Source organism: Dermochelys coriacea, chromosome 4 (assembly GCF_009764565.3).
Source record: "Dermochelys coriacea isolate rDerCor1 chromosome 4, rDerCor1.pri.v4, whole genome shotgun sequence".
NCBI classification, from domain to species: domain Eukaryota; kingdom Metazoa; phylum Chordata; order Testudines; family Dermochelyidae; genus Dermochelys; species Dermochelys coriacea.
Genome location: NC_050071.1, coordinates 4,692,206 through 4,704,699, shown reverse-complemented (window position 1 = coordinate 4,704,699; position 12,494 = coordinate 4,692,206). Strand labels below are relative to the sequence as shown.

Here is a 12,494-nt window from a genome sequence, read left to right as displayed (position 1 = left end):
ACCGAGGTCTGAGTGAGGGCATTGTAAAGGCACCTGGATCCAGCCCCATTTCATGGGGCTATGGGTGCCATAACAAGCAATTTACCCAAAGCTGGGAAGTAATTTATGGATGAACAGAGCTCTACAGGACAGTTCCTGAGTGGTGCTGGAGACCTGCCTGATAGTATAAACCAGAGGTGGGCAAACTACAGCCCGCAGGCCACGTCTGGCTCACGAGACCATCCTGCCAGGCTCTTGAACTCCCGGCCAGGGAGGCTGTCCCCCTTCCTCTGCTGTTCCCCCGCCCTGCAGCCTCAGCTCGTCGTGCCGCCAGCACTCTGGGCAGCAGGGCTGCAAGTTCCTGCCTGGCAGTGTGGCTGCGAGAGCCGCTGGCCTGCCCCCATGCTCTAGACTGCGCGGCGGTGTGGCTGCCAGTCCTGGTGCTCGGAGCAGCATAGTAAAGGGGTGGGGGGGGTTGGATAAGGAGCAGGGGGTCCTGGGGCGCGGTCAGGGGACAGGGAGCAGAGGGCGGTTGGATAGGCGTGGGAGTCCTGGGGGGCCTGTCAGACAGCGGGGGTGTGGATAGGGGGTGGGGCAGTCAGGGGACAGGGATTGGGGGGATTGGATAGGGGATGCAGGTCCCGGGGGGGGGCGTTTGGGGTGGAGGTCCCGGGGGGGGCGGTCAGGGGACAAGGAGCGGGGGCGTTGGATGGGTTGGAGGTTCTGAGGGGGGCAGTCAGGGGGCGGGAAGTGGGAGGGGGTGGATAGGGAGTGGGGGCCAGGCTGTTTCGGGAAGCACCGCCTTCCCTACCCGGCCCTCCGTACAGTTTCGCACCCTGATGTGGCTCTCAGGCCAAAAAGTTTGCCCACCCCTGATATAAACCCACCCAGTGGGGCACACTATCGTCCACTAGCGGTGGCTGGTCCACACAGCGGTTGATGAGTCTGCTACAGCTTTGACAGAGTTGGGTCTTTTAGCTCAGCTAGTGGAGGCTTCTGGTTTTAGAAGCTGTGGTTACAGACTCAGTCCTCCCTGCCAAGGACGCACAAAGAGTGCAGCGTAATACTCAGCCCCTACCAGGCTCCTGCACAACTCATCGATGCCAAGGGTATCTGGATGTGCTTATCACCCTTCAGGAGTTGTTTTCCAGGGCCCGATCCTGGGAATGGGCCAGATCCTGGTACCCTTCCTCTCCCATTGAAATCAGTCAATGAGACTATCCACAGAGTGCGGTACTGCTACTTGTCAGTAAGGGTGGCAGTACCTGACCATTGGGAGCAGGATTGGGTCCTAAGCATTGAAAAAGAAAAAGGAGAGGGAAAAAAAAAGAATCAGGAACCTGCCATCATACTGAATGGTTTGTTCAATCATTTTAACGGTAATGATTTGCTAACCCTTCAGCATAGGTATGTTCTGCATTTTACACATTTGCCAATAAACTGATAATGATTTTGGAGCCTATAAACCATACATTTTTAAAAGTCATATAAAATGTTAACATCTTCTATAAACAAAAACATTTTAAAAAAATCCTTCCAGTGGGTGACCCATTAGAAATGAAATCGCTTAGTCTGTTAATCTACTTATTAAAATTAACTCTGACATTAATAAATAATTGACAGAATATATTATTCAGGTCCTTAGGTACAGAATTAAGTAGGATGTAAAGTGAAGGTAATTTATTTAAAAGGAAGTAATATATATAATAAAGTGCTGTCATTCTGAAATAGCAGCAAAGTTGCAGATATATTGAACTCTAGCTAGCCCTGTTCTAGGAAGCAGGCCAGGTTCTGTGCTGTTTAATGATCCCTTTTTAAAGTGTTAGCTAAGGAAAGAATCTCAGGTCCAGCACTAGGAAATGCACCAGTGCAACTCCCTTTGCTAAGTCCTCCACAAAGTCCAGGTGATGCTACATAGCCCCTCTGGTCAGACTGTACAGGAAGTGTTTGCTGAATGTCGGCATAGGGCTCCAGAATGCTGGAAACTCAGTAAGGACTCCAGTGTGACTTTGCCAAAAAACTCCTGGCAAGAGACAATGCATACCCCACTTCTGTAGGAGGAGACCTGGGGCTATTTGTGAATCGAAGTCAGAGTTTAGTCTCTCCCTTCCCATGTGTCCCAGGGTGGAACTAATACGTATCCCTCACCCCAACCAGGAAAGAGTTAGTGAGCTCCTCTGAGCTCAGCCAGTACTAAATAGGCCCACCTGCAGAGCCTGCTCTCTTGGAGGATGGAACCTTAAAAGGGCAAGATTGTCACAACAAGGGGTAGCAACAAGCAGGAGGGCTGCTGTGTGTGGAAACAGATCTTTAATGGCCCACAGCTGGGCAGATTGTTGCCAGTACCAGTGAAAATTCAGATTAAATTTGCTCAATGCACAGAAGTTTATTTGAGAAAGAAGCACACAAGCAGTAAAAGGTTATATAATATGTCTCCCTAATAAGGTTCAATTCTCCAAGCATAAACCCTGCGTAACTATCTTGGCCTTACACAGTACCCTGATTGGCAAACAAAGCAGATATAGCTACTGGTCCTAGATGGAGACTTCTTTTCTTCTTTCTCTTCCCCTCTCAAGTATTTGGTCTGTCAAATGTCCCCTGAAGCAGGGTCTTGGTTACCCTGAGGCCCTCTGGTTCAAAAGTCCTACAAAAGTCCCTTGTAGCAGGGTGTTGGCTACCCTGAGACCCTCTGTCTTATAGCATCATGGACCTCTTCAGATGTTAATTGAGGAACTAACTAACCCGCTTAGTATTTATACTTCTGATTCTCAAAGGAGTCAGATGTCCAAGAAATATGCCCTGTGCATGTTCCATTACTGGTTTTTCTAATTAATATTTTAAAAGGGACTCCAAAACAGACAGAGACCAAAGATCAGCTGATGTTTACCCTCTCATCAATCATTCACTTTAGCTCTTAGTGTGATGCCATCCAAAAGAGTCATTTTGACCTGCATCAGCCTGTGCTAAGCTCACTGATGCCATGTTTTTGCATTTTCTTTACTTGGTGAGCTGGCCATCAGCTGATACATTTCAAAGTCCTATGCTGAATCACACAAACAGATAGAGCCTCTAATCACTCTCAGTAAATTTCCATATCAACTGTCTGATGCCAAGAGAGCCTTGCTCCCAGAATCCTCTAGCAAATTCAGATACACCAAGGCATACTGAACTCATGCTCACCACATTCATTCATAACAATCACAGTAATTCATAATGATAATTTGGCACTGTCCCAACACTGTGCCCCAGAGTTCACTGTCCCTTGCACAGACCTGCTGGGGAGAAGACTGCTTGCAAACCTCTGCCATCCTCAAGGACCCCAGGGTAGCAACAAACTGACTGCAGCCAGGAGGGATTGAAAATAAGCTGTGCCTGGGGTCTAGCTGTATCCAACATTCGTTGATAAGCCTCTTCAGCTTAGCAGACAAAGGCAAAACAAGGTCCAATGGCTGGAAGTTTTGAAATTTGAACAGACTAATTAACCATTGGAACAAACTACCAAGGCTTGTGGTGGATTCTGCATCCTTGGGAAGCTTGAAACCTAGACTGGATGTTTTTCTAACAGTTCTGCTCTAGTTCAGCAACAGCTGTTGGACTTGAAGCAGGAATAAATCTGGGGAAGTTTTCTGGCTGGTGTTATGCAGGAGGTCAGACTAGAGGATCACAATGAACCCTCTGGCATGGGAATCTATAAATCACATCCCTTTACACTGAGGTGGCTGGCACATTGCCTACTCCCCATCCACCTGCATGAAATAGGGAATATTGTCCCCAAGGAAGCTGCTCTGCACTCTAACTTGGTATGTGGATTGCCAATTTGGGGAGGAAAGGGGAACCTGACACTCTTTTATAGGGCCATAGACCAAGCCACAATCTCACCCTAAAGAATCAACTCCCAGGCTAAATACAGAGACATATAAACTACGCAATAGCATTAACAGGATAAATGCAAAGCATATGGATCTATCCCATAATGTGATAAAACTGCAGTACAACCCCTTCTTGAGAGGTGGATGCCATTGCATTGTAAAAACAATAGTCCAAAAGATTAGTAGCTCAAACCTGCTGGCATTGAAATCAACAGCAAATCTATTTTCTTCTAAGGAAGATGTATTGAATCCTAACCCTAGGGAATATTTCATCTTCTGCAATCCAGCCCACAAACAAAAAGAATATTCTATCAGCAAATATACTGCGAGCAGTTGTATTCTCCATTAACTAGTGGGAAGAGAACATTGAGAAGTGTAGGGGAGGGGTGGCTCAGTGATTAGGCTTTAGACTGGCAGCTGGGAGACCTGGGTCCAGTTCTCTTCTCTTCTCTTCTCTTCCCCAGATTTTGGGACCTTGGCAAGTTGTTTAGTTTGTTTGTGCCTTGGCTTCCCACCTGTGCAATAGGGCTAATGGCATGTCCTTATCTTATAAGGATGTTAAGATGGTAAATACAGGGTGTTGTAAGAGACTCAGATACCGTGGTAATGGCTGCCCATACAAGTACCTAAGATATGGGAAAGAGACACAGGCAACTGGAAAGGAGATGCAACTCTTGTCCAGTGTTTCTTTCATCAGTGCTGGTGGGGAAAAGGGAAATATATTTCCATGAATTAAACATTTTATATTCTTCCAGGGGTTCTTTTTGTTTTTTTTTCAGTTTCTTTTCAATGTGTGTGTGTGCTTTCATTCTCCCCCTCAGGAAAAAGAGGTGGGAAAGTTTAATAAAAAAATACCTGAGCAACAAACAATGGGCTCCACCAACACTGAAGGGAAAATATCAGCATTTCTCCTTCTGAAATGTTTGTCTAACAATGAAAAATGCGGATGACAATTTCTGACCAGTTCTAATTCCAAAGGCAGAGCTCAAATTTACTGAGCTGTTTCTTTAGCCACCAAAAAATAAAAACTACCCAAGGAAGAGTAGCCTTGAGGGTTCCACTACTGTCGCTTGTATCATGGCATGCTTAGATAGATGAGGCAGCAGGTCCGTACCAGACACTTAGTTTCTGCCTCTGGATTGCTGCCTCTCCCCAGTAGTACCCCAGCCTAGCTCACTAGAGCAGAGCATTAGGGTTAGTGGTCTGATGACCTCTGTTCAGGTTTTCTGGTGGCTCCCGGCGGTTCTGAACGGCACAAAACGCTATACACCACCAGGTTGCCCGGGAATGGTTGCAACCAGCCAGACCACTGTGAGTGATGATAGTTGAGGAGTAGAAAACATAGTTTTACTCTTTGTAGTCATTATTCAAAGGCTCCTTTTAATTTTAATCCTGCAAGGATCTCAGTGTGCTTTACACATTGATGAATTTATGCTAAAATTCAGTGATGACTGGGTCAATAAAACTGAAGCTGAATAGGCTGACAGGCAGACAAATAAGCCCACCAGACACTCCTCTGAGGTACCAGTAGGTAAGTAAATATGCTTACACCTATTTTTTTTCACATTTGTTTGACTAACTGAGGGTCACACACCACATTTATGAGGAGAGGCTGAGGGAACTGGGATTGTTTAGTCTGCGGAAGAGAAGAATGAGGGGGGATTTGATAGCTGCTTTCAACTACCTGAAAGGGGGTTCCAAAGAGGATGGATCTAGACTGTTCTCAGTGGTAGTGGATGACAGAACGAGGAGTAATGGTCTCAAGTTGCAGTGGGGGAGGTTTAGGTTGGATATTAGGAAAAACTTTTTCACTAGGAGGGTGATGAAGCTCTGGAATGGTGGAATCTCCTTCCTTTGAGGTTGTTAAGGTCAGGTTTGATAAAGCCCTGGCTGGATGAATTAGTTGGGGATTGGTCCTGCTTCGAGCAGGAGGTTGGACTAGATGACCTCCTGAGGTCCCTTCCAACCCTGATGTTCTATGATTCTATTATTTGCCAGGGGAATGTAGGTTTCCAGCGCTGTGCTCTTAACTGCTAGGTGCTGTTCTTGCCCACTCCAATTGAAGTGTATATATGCAGTGAAAGACACCCAGTGTAACTGTCACCAGACTGTAAAGAAAGGGTCAGAACCCACTCTTTATCTTGGTGAGGAACAAGGATAGTTACACTGAGACCGTGGATGAGAGTAGCAGAAAGTCAATTGAAAGGGAGGGGGAAACTGGCAGAAGAAACGAGAAGTGTTTTATTCATATCTTCACAGACATAGGACTCATTGGTCAAATACACAATGAGAAATTTTTGAGTGTGACCCAACTCTAAAGTGGGTCTCATTAGGAAATGCACAGGAATCTGGGAAGAAAAGCTGATGTGCACGGAACATGCTGCAGCAGTCATACAGCACCGATGGAATGAGACTCTTTACTGGACATCTGTGACTCTTGGCTATGTCATCCTCCTTTGCCCCAGCTAAATATGAAACCATATTTACCTCCCTGCTCTCCATCCATCGCCTCTCCATCTCATGTCTTTGTTCTCCCCATGCTACAGCCATGGCTCGGAATGCTGATGAGGTGGAGAGATGCTTTTCCTGAGCCAGGCAGTTTTAGATTGTTAGATTGACTACTGAACATCTAACTTGCTTGGACCCAAATCAGATCAGGTGACCTGCAGATATCCCCCTGCTACCTGGAACTAACATTCATTTAATTCCTGATACAGATAAAATAATTTATTCATTCATCTCTGTTATCTCTTTAATATATCAAATTATCAACTCAGAAAGATAGAGGGAGGTTAAATTAAACAGTGTAATGTGCTTTAAACCTCACAGCTTCAGCTACGAGTTAGAGAGGCTGGAACATTGCAATTACTTTGATTACCAGTTATAATTATTTTAATTACACCAATCTATCTGCCATAAATCCCTTAAAGCTGAAACCTGAAAGATCAATTGGATTTCTTCTTGCTCTGTTTAGATGGATTGATTATCTACTTCAACAAATCCAAAATCCCTTAGATTAAATCTCAGGAAAAACTTCCTAACTCTAAGAATAGTAGGACAAAGGAACAAACTTTGAATAGAGACTGGGAGTGGCTGGGTCATTACACATATTGAATCTATTTCACTATGTTAAGTATCCTCACAACTTCTTGTCAACTGTCTAAATGGACCATCTTGATTATCACTACAAAAGTTTTTTTCTCCTGCTGATAATAGCTCATCTTAATTAATTAGCCTCTTACAGTTTGTATAGCAACTCCCACCTTCTCTGTATGTATTTATATGTGTATATATATAATCTTCTTACTATATGTTCCATTCTATGCATCCAGTGAAGTGGGCTGGAAGCGTATGCTCTAATAAATTTGTTAGTCTCTAAGGTGCCACAAGTCCTTCTGTTCTTTTTAATGGAAAGACTCTGACTGACTTCATGGGGCTTTGTATCAGAGCAGTAACAGTGAAGACTGTATGCTCAGACCCTGAGTTGCTGCCACTGTTAAAAGACAAAAATTCTAGGCACAGCACTAGGTTTATTTAAAGGAGATCCTATGTTTAAAATAAGCATTTCTGGGGGGTCAAGGCATCAGGCTCAGTGCCTTCAACATACAGACTGGGTGGGGAGAGCAAGAGCCTAACGGTATGTCTACACTACGAAATTAGGTCGAATTTGTAGAAGTCGGTTTTGTAGAAAGCGTTTTTATACAGTCGAGTGTGTGTGTCCCCACACAAATGCTCTAAGTGCATGTAGTCGGCAGAGTGTGTCCACAGTACCGAGGCAACCGTCGACTTCCGGAGCTTTGCACTGTGGGTAGCTATCCCACAGTTCCTGCAGTCTCCGACTGCCCATTTGAATTCTGGGTAGAAATCCCAGTGCCTGATGGGGCTAAAACATTGTCACGAGGGGTTCTGGTTACATATCGTCAGGCCCCCATTCCCTCCCTCCCTCCGTAAAAGCAAGGGCAGACAATCGTTTTGCATCTTTTTTCTTGAGTTACCTGTGCAGACGCCATACCACGGCAAGCATGGAGCCCGCTCAGCTAACCGTCACCGTATGTCTCCTGGGTGCTAGCGGACGTGGTACTGCATTGCTACACAGCAGCAGTTTATTGTCTTCTGGCAGCAGACAGTGCAGTATGACTGGTAGCCATCGTCGACGTAGTCCTGGGAGCTCTTTTAACCGGGCGCCTGGGCAAACATGGGAGTGACTCAGCCAGGTCATTTCCCTGGTTTCGTCTCATGGCGATTGAGTCCTACCGGCAGTGCAGTGTCTTTTAATCTGCAGCCAGCAGAAGACGATGGCCAGCAGTCATACTGCACCGTCTTCTGCCGAGCACCCAGGAGGTGACGATGACTAGCGGTCGTACTGCACAGTCTGCTGCCAGCATGATGTATAAAGATAGATGAAGTAGCTCAAAACAAGAAATAGACCAGATTTGTTTTGTATTTATTTTCTCCTCCCTTCCTCTGTGAAATCGACAGCCTGCTAAACCCAGTTTTGAGTTCTATCCTTGAGGTTTTGAGTTCTATCCTTGAGGCGGCCATTCAATTTCTCGCAAAGGCACCCCCTTTGTTGGTTTTAATTCCCTGTAAGCCAACCCTGTAAGCCATGTGATCAGTCGCCCCTCCCTCTGTCAGGGCAACAGCAGACAATCATTCCGCGCCTTTTTTCTGTGCAGACGCCTTACCACAGCAAGCACGGAGCCCGCTCAGATCTCTTTGGCAATTAGGAGCACATTAAACACCACACGCATTATCCAGCAGTATATGCAGCAGAACCGGACAAAGCGAAACCGGGCGAGTAGGCGACATCAGCGCGGTGACGAGCGTGATGAGTACATGGACACAAACTTCTCTCAAAGCACGGGCCCTGCCAATGTGGGCATCATGGTGCTAATGGGGCAGGCTCATGTGGTGGAACGCCGATTCTGGACTCGGGAAACAAGCACAGACTGGTGGGACCGCATAGTGTTGCAGGTCTGGGACGATTCCCAATGGCTGCAAAACTTTTGCATGTGTAAGGGCACTTTCATGAAACTTTGTGACTTGCTTTCCCCTCCCCTGAGGCGCAAGAATACCAAGATGAGAGCAGCCCTCACAGTTGAGAAGTGAGTGGCAATAGCCCTGTGGAAGTTTGCAACGCTAGACAGTTACCGGTCAGTCGGGAATCAATTTGGAGTGGGCAAACCTACTGTGGGGGCTGCTGTGATGCAAGTAGCCAACACAATCAAAGATCTGCCTCTATCAAGGGTAGTGACCCTGGGAAATGTGCAGGTCATAGGGGATAGCTTTGCTGCAATGGGATTCCCTAACTGTGGTGGGGCCATAGACAGAACCCATATCCCTATCTTGGCACCGGAGCACCAAGACAGCGAGTACATAAACCGCAAGGGGTACTATTCAATAGTGCTGCAAGCACTGGTGGATCACAAGGGACGTTTCACCAACATCAACATGGGTTGGCTGGGAAAGGTACATGACACTCGCATCTTCAGGAACTCTGGTCTGTTTCAAAAGCTGCAGGAAGAGACTTTCTTCCCAGACCAGAAAATAACCGTTGGGGATGTTGAAATGCCTATTGTTATCCTTGGGGAACCAGCCTACCCCTTAATGCCATGGCTCATGAAGCTGTACAGAGGCAGCCTGGACAGTAGTCAGGAGCTGTTCAACTGCAGGCTGAGCAAGTGCAGAATGGTGGTAGAATGTGCATTTGGACGATTAAAAGCACGCTGGCACAGTTTACTGACTCGGTTAGACATCAGCAAAACCAATATTCCCACTGTTATTACAGCTTGCTGTGCACTCCACAATATCTGTGAGAGTAAGGGGGAGACATTGATGGCGGGGTGGGAGGTTGAGGCAAATCACCTGGCTGCTGGGTACGCACAGCCAGACACCAGAGCGGTTAGAAGAGCACAGGAGGGTGTGGTGCGCATCAGAGAAGCTTTGAAAACCAGTTTCATGACTGGCCCGGCTACGGTGTGAAAGTTCTGTTTGTTTTTCCTTGATGAAATCCCCCCACCCCTTGGTTCACTCTACTTCCCTGTAAGCTAACCACCCTCCCCTCCTCCCTTCAATCACCGCTTGCAGAGGCAATAAAGTCATTTTTGCTTCACATTCATGCATTCTTTATTAATTCATCACACAAATAGAGGGATAACTACCAAGGTAGCCTAGGAGGGGTGGTGGAGGAGGGAAGGACAAGGCCACACAGCACTTTAAAAGTTTAAAACTTATTGAGTGCCAGCCTTCTGTTACTTAGGCAATCCTCTGGGATGGAGTGGCTGGGTGGCCGGAGGGCCCCCCACCGTGTTCTTGGGCGTCTGGGTGAGGAGACTGTGGAACTTGGAGAGGAGGGCGGTTGGTTAAACAGCGGCTGTAGCGGCAGTCTGTGCTCCTGCTGCTTTTCCTGCAGCTCATCCATATGCTGGAGCATATTAGTTTGATCCTCCAGCAGCCTCAGCATTGCATCCTGCCTCCTCTCATCACGCTGTTGCCATCTTTCAGCTTCAGCCCTCTCTTCAGCCCGCCACTTACTCTCTTCAGCCCGCCACCTCTCCTCCCGGTCATTTTGTGCTTTCCTGCACTCTGACATTTTCTGCCTCCACGCATTCGTCTGTGCTCTGTCAGTGTGGGAGGACAGCATGAGCTCAGAGAACATTTCATTGCGAGTGCGTTTTTTTCACCTTCTAATCTTCGCTAGCCTCTGGGAAGGAGAAGATCCTGTGATCCTTGAAACACATGCAGCTGTTGGAGAAAAAAAAGGGACAGTGGCATTTGAAAAGACACATTTTATAGAACAATGGATACACTCTTTCATGGTAAACCTTGCTGTTAACATTACCTACATAGCACATGTCCTTTCGTTACAAGGTCGCATTTTGCCTCCCCCCACCACGTGGCTAACAGCGGGGAACATTTCTGTTCAGCCATAGGCAAACAGCCCAGCAGGAACGGGCACCTCTGAATGTCCCCTTAAGAAAAGCACCCTATTTCAACCAGGTGACCATGAATGATATCACTCTCCTGAGGATAACACAGAGAGATAAAGAACGGATGTTGTTTGAACGCCAGCAAACATACACTGCAATGTTTTGTTCTACAATGATTCCCGAGTACGTGCTACTGGCCTGGAGTGGTAAAGTGTCCTACCATGGTGGATGGAATAAGGCTGCCCTCCCCAGAAACCTTTTGCAAAGGTTTTGGGAGTATATCCAGGAGAGCCACGAATGGCAGGGCAAATTAATCATTAAATATGCTGGCTTTTAAACCTTGTATAGTATTTTAAAAGGTACACTCACCAGAGGTCCCTTCTTCTTCGCCTGGTGGGTCCGGTAGGCAGCCTTAGGTGGGTTTGGGGGGTACTGGCTCCAGGTCCAGGGTGAGAAACAGTTCCTGGCTGTCGGGAAAACCGGTTTCTCCGTTTGTTTGTTGGGAGCTATCTACAGCGTCCTCATCATCGTCTTCCTCGCCCCCAAAACCTGCTTCCGTGTTGCCTCCATCTCCATTGAAGGAGTCAAACAACACGGCTGAGGTAGTGGTGGCTGAACCCCCTAAAATGGCATGCAGCTCATCATAGAAGCGGCATGTTTGGGGCTCTGACCTGGAGCGGCCGTTCGCCTCGCTGGTTTTCTGGTAGGCTTGCCTCAGCTCCTTAAGTTTCACGTGACACTGCTTCGGGTCCCTGTTATGGCCTCTGTCCTTCATGCCCTGGGAGATTTTCACAAATATTTTGGCATTTCGAAAACTGGAACGTAGTTCTGATAGCACGGATTCCTCTCCCCATACAGCGATCAGATCCCGTACCTCCTGTTCAGTCCATGCTGGAGCTCTTTTGCGATTCTGGGACTCCATCATGGTCACCTCTGCCGATGAGCTCTGCATGGTCACCTCTGCTGATGAGCTCATGGTCACCTGCAGCTTGCCACACTGGCCAAACAGGAAATTGAAATTCAAAACTTCGCGGGCCTTTTCCTGTCTACCTGGTCAGTGCATCTGAGTTGAGAGTGCTGTCCAGAACGGTCACAATGGAGCTCTCTGGGATAGCTCCCGGAGGCCAATACCATCTAATTGCGTCCACAGTACCCCAAATTCGACCCAGCAAAACCAATTTCAGTGCTAATCCCCTTGTCGGGGCTGGAGTAAGGAAATCGATTTTAAGAGTCCTTTAAGTCGAAAAAAAGGGCTTCGTCATGTGGATGGGTGCAGGGTTACATCGATTTAACACTGCTAAATTCAACCTCAACGCCTAGTGTAGACAAGGGCTCAGACAATCATAGGACCAGAAAACACAGGACCAGCTTTGATGGAAAGAATTGAGTAAAGATCCCATTTCTCATTTAGGCACCTGTTATCGTTCTCAGTGCTGGGGGCCAAACACTTCAGAAAATCTGACTGTTCCATTTATGGAACTTTTTAAAATGTGGCCCATGGTTTACAAACATCCTATGGGCTGAAATTTATTTCCACTTAAAGTACCTGTGAAGCATTTGCAAATCACAAACAACTGACCAAAATCCAGTCTTTTCATGGACAATAAGATGTGTGTTGTGGGTGAGGCGGGGGAGGGGAGGGAGAGAACAGGGAATGTGGCCAAAAGTGTATCTAGGTTCAAAAAATAACAGATATGTTCATGAAGGTTAGGTCCAT

General features: G+C 46.9%; 1 long non-coding RNA gene across 1 annotated transcript; it reads right to left on the bottom strand.

Annotated features, from left to right (window-relative positions):
• Positions 1-10,547: 10,547 nt before the first annotated feature.
• LOC122460054 lies at positions 10,548-11,313 on the bottom strand. The gene is made up of 2 exons (XR_006281111.1): positions 11,147-11,313; positions 10,548-10,592 (listed from the first exon to the last, which is right to left on the bottom strand). It is a non-coding gene; the product is annotated as an uncharacterized LOC122460054 (long non-coding RNA).
• Positions 11,314-12,494: the final 1,181 nt, after the last annotated feature.